Consider the following 5,231-nt stretch of genomic DNA (forward strand, 5'->3'; position numbering starts at 1 on the left):
CCTGGAGGAGCACCGCTAGGAGTTCGGTGCTGGGGACAACCCCCCCAGGAACTGGGGGAGGCGGAGGCTGCCACACAGGCTGAACCCAGGACGATGTGAGGTCAGGACTGGCCAGGGGACTTGGCATCGATAGGAAGGCAGAAGGATCCATCCATCCTGCCGAAGTCCAGAGCCTGCCAGGGTCGAGCTTCCTGGGCGTGCTGAGACTTACCTTACGAGGCTGCAGACACGCCCACCGTGGCCAGGAGGCCCCCATGCCAGGCCAGCACAAGGTCTGCAGCACCGAACACCAAACGGAGAACTACATGAATGATTGCATTACATCCCAGTTTTCCAGCAGGCCTTGGCTAATTCTGAAAATGCCTCTCATGCACGATATATGGGTTAGAGCAGGGGTGGGCAAACTTTTTGACTCGAGGGCCACAATGGGTTCTTAAACTGGACCGGAGGGCCGGAACAAAAGCATGGATGGAGTGTTTGTGTGAACTAATATAAATTCAAAGTAAACATCATTACATAAAAGGGTACGGTCTTGTTTTTTTTAGTTTTATTCATTTCGGCCCGCGGGCTGTAGTTTGCCCACGGCTGGGTTAGGGTGTGATTTAGGAGACACACCTTTTCAGGAGAATTAGATTATGAGTGAGACGGGAGACCCACTTCAAGTTTAGAAGACTGTGTTTTCTGAAGGTTCACACCTCCCACAAAATGAGATCCCTCCCAGCTCCAAGATTTATATCTTTAAATTCATTTCAGAGAGAGCAAGAGAGAAAGAAAGCATCGAATTGCTGTTCCATTTATTTATGCATTCATTGGTGATTCATGTGTGTGCCCCGACTGGGGATCAAACCCGCCACCGTGGCTTATTGGATCAACGCTCTGATCAACTGAGCTACCTGGCCAGCGCTTCAGAGATCTGTATTTTTATGCCCCGAGCCCTTGCCACAGCAGTCACTCTAACGGACCACGTACACATCAAGAATCCAGTGAGATAAAGTAAAACAGGCTTGATATTTTTCATACCATTCTAGCTTTGCAATTTTTCTTCATGATAATGAACTGAGTGTGTAGGAATTTTCTTTGTGGCAACAGCAATGAGCCCTCAGTACATAAATCCCTCATCACTGTAACCGGCTCTGCTGGGCAGTAAATCTCTTATTTATGTTTTCCACACCATAATATTTAACAGTGCTGTTTTCATGAGTACGTGTGCCAGGATTAAAGAATGTTAAACATTCTGAATTTATAAAAACAAATGAAGTGTATTTACATTACAAAAAGATTTACTGCAGGGTTCTTTTAGCTGATAAGCTCCTCTGGCAGGCGCAATAAAATAACATAATCTACAACGCATCCAAGTCAAACTCTTTGGTCAAGAACACATCTACTGCGCCAAGCAAAGAAGCACACAGCAACCCCAAACCACACTCAGCTTCAGTGCCAACAATGCGGTCATCCATCTGATCGCCACGGTCACTGGCCCTCCTTCCTCCAAGTCCACCATGAAGCGACATCCAAACACCTGGACAACATCTGAGAAGCTCTGTGCCATGTGCGGGTACATAACAACTTAATTAACACCGGGTGTGAAAAGACATCGTGGAAAAGCTTAATGGTACCTCTACCCCCTACCACTGGAGTCAGAACCTATAATTAATGTCTCTTAAAAAAACTTATTTTTTAATAACAGTTGACATACAATGTTGTATTAGTTTTGGGTGTACAACATTGGGACTAGACATTTACACACCTTACAAAGTGATCACCCCAGTAAGTCTAGTGCCCACCTGGCACCATACGTAGGAGTCACAGTATTATTGACTGTATATTCCCGCTGCTGTACTTGCATCCCTGTGACTGTTTTATAACTGGCAATTTGTGCTCTATAATAAATGTTTTATTTTTGTTAAAAAAAATATATTTTATTGATTTTTTACAGAGAGGAAGGGAGAGAGATAGAGAGTTAGAAACATCGATCAGCTGCCTCCTGCACATCTCCTGCTGGGGATGTGCCCGCAACCCAGGTACATGCCCTTGACCGGAATCGAACCTGGGACCTTTCAGTCCGCAAGCCGACACTCTCTCCACTGAGCCAAACCGGTTTTGGCTATAATAAATGTTTTAAAACACGATCTCATTTAATCCTCACAACAAACCCTCTGAGTGGGCATCACTTACATCGCACAGATGAGAACTGGGACCCAGAGAAGGCACAGGGTCCTGCACTTCAGAATAAAAGGACACGATTTCAAACATTTGTTCCCATCAGTGCTCTTGCATGTCACTGAATTCTGAGCCTCAGTCTTTCGATAATAACATGGGGGAAATGCCGCCCCTTCAGGATCTGTGAGGATGAAGCACTGGGAGTTGGAAAGGGCTATGCTAGTTTACGTTATTATAAAACAATGTTAAGTCCTCTCATTGGGAAATCACAACTTTGGCTGGAAATCTGGAATTAGGGAATTTTTATCACACTGCTGACTGCATCATACTGTCCGTGGGGCTCTGGAAACACAAGTCAAGTTCCCGGACTCAATGGGAGGGACTGACTCTCCAGGAGAAGACATCACAGGTGCACGTTACACACAAATTACAGGTACTGCGCTTGCCACCGATGTGCCAAACCGTTAGTAACCGAGTCTGTACCAATGCTGCGGAGATGTACAGAGAAAACATACAGACTTCAGAACCAGATTCAAGCATGGTCACCTCACTGAAGCCCAGCTCCCTTTCCCCCGGAATGACTACACCTGCTTTGTGCCCCTCGCATCTCAGACATGCACTTTATCTGTATTTATCTATCTTTTGTTTTCCGCATTTATCTCTTTCTCTGCTGGCCTGTAGGCCTCATGAGATCAATAAACATTGGTTGAATGGATTTGTTTTGATTAAGTTACAATAGAACAAAAGAATGAGATTGATGAAGATGTAATAAGGAAAGGCATCCAAGACAGACACATTGTTAAGTGAAAAGAACAAGGTGGGTGTGTGTGTGTGTGTGTGTACACATGTACACCTGCTATTCATAAGAAATGTCTGGAATAGTACACAAGTTTCAGTGGATACCCAGAGACAGAAAAGAGGGTCAGCAAGAGGAAGAAAAGACTTAACCTCTCACTTCCAGCCTTCTGTAAAATGTTAAGTTGTTAATTTGGCACATATGTTTCTATTTTTAAAAATTATTCAATTGTGATAAAACAACAACAACAAAACTCCATCATTTTGTGAATGAGCATCCTTTTCTAGGGAAAAACCCAAATGTCAATATTAAATCCAAGCATAACTTACGTTCTCTGGTGACATACAGAACCAAAGCCATTTTCAAATGCTTCCACAACTAAGATACTCTAAACACAGTACAGAATCATCTGAGTAGAAGTCATACCAGTTTTTATTGAAACATTGCAATGCTTTTTATAGCACTTAGGAGATTAATAACAACTATTTCTACATTAAAAATTTATCCTTCTGCATAAACACGGTCACTCTTGGGGAGGAGACATAATAGTGCTGGATGGACACACTCTGAAATCTGACTGACTTGAGCTGACATTGACTCTCGCGAGCTGTAACCTTGGGCAAATTCCTCAACCTGTGAAGGCCTCGGTTTCCTCATTAGTAAAGTGGGAGCGATGCTGACAAAACCACACACCAGACTGTTCTAGCTGGTTACATGGACAAACACGGCTCACCTCTGTAACCATCACCTATGACCTAAGGAACAGGCCAACAGAGGTGGCAGCCACTTCAAGCAAACCATGAGAATTACAGGTCCTGGCCTTGCCACCGATGAGTCAGAGCTTCAGGAAGTGAACCTTCAGCAGTGCCGTTGAGGTGTACAGGGAGAACGGAAAGCCTGTACGTTGTTAGTTCCACCCGCAGACACCTGAGTAGGGAGGGTGGGCAAGAAAGGCCACGCTGCACACAACCATGGTGCAAACTACGCTCGAAACGTGCACCGTCCACAGGCACTGAGACCTCAGCACGGGACGAGCCAGCAGAGGTCCTGCCACCTGGAGCTTAGGAAGCAGCCAGCACGGTGCTGGCCTCCTACTCCACCTTCCCTGAATCACAGGCCGTAAGTCTAACCCGTGAGTCACAGGCACTTATGTCAACGGGTGTATTTTTGTCACCTAATCAGATTAACTTTTTTTTTTTTTGCTTTTAAAATATATACATATAGCCCAGTCGGTGCGGCTCAGTGGTTGAGCATTGACCCATGAACCAAGAGGTCATGGTTCAAATCAGATAAGGGCAGCCCGGATTGCGGGCTGGATCCCAGGTAGGGGATTTGCAGGAGGCAGGTGATCGACAGTGCTGTTTCTCTCTCGTTGATATTTCTCTCTCTCTCCCTCTCCTTCCTGTCTCTAAAAAATCAATAAAAACATATTTTAAAAAATATATAGAAACCATCTATTTAGAAGTTATACTGGTTTTTCTTTGACAATCGCCATGTAAGGTCTCCTTTAAAATGTATTTAGTGTAATCGCATTAGTGTCAAATGCATTAAGTGCAAAAGTGACTAAAGATTAAGAAACACTGCCATATACCAGTAACTGCAGATTCCGGTCCTGATAATGGCACCAAAGAACGTGCACTAGATGGCACAGCTGACACTACCTCCATCTGCCACCCACAGGAGTGGCCCCGGCTGGGTCAGACTTTCGGCTGGGTCAACTTCACGATTCCATTTCTTGCATCTTTTCCAAATGTGCTTTTTATTACTTGTACCATATTTTATTATCGTTACTTTTGAATATACTTTTATTTTAGAGAGGAATAGAGAGGAACCATTTATGGCTGGACCATTTAAAATTTAGTAATTGTAGCACTTGACCTTTATATATTTCAGTATTCTCCTACATAACCAAAATATGAATGTCACATTCAGGAAATTTAATACCAATATAAAACTATTATTTAACAGATAGTCCACATTTAAATCTATTTATCAAAACTTAGGCCTTGTATTTGGTTTAGTCTATTTAGTCTCTTAATCTAGAAAAATTCCCTTTTTCATGACATTGACATTTTAAAGAATATATATCTGTATTGATTTCAGAGAGGACGGGAGAGGGAGAGATAGAAACATCCATGATGAGAGACCATCATGGATGGGCTGCCTCCTGCACGCCCCCCACTGGGGATCGAGCCCACAACCCGGGCATGTGCCCTGATCAGGGATGGAACGGTAACCTCCTGGTTCATAGGTTGACACTCAACCACTGAGCCAC

This window comes from Myotis davidii, unplaced genomic scaffold, assembly GCF_000327345.1.
Source record: "Myotis davidii unplaced genomic scaffold, ASM32734v1 scaffold227, whole genome shotgun sequence".
NCBI classification, from domain to species: domain Eukaryota; kingdom Metazoa; phylum Chordata; class Mammalia; order Chiroptera; family Vespertilionidae; genus Myotis; species Myotis davidii.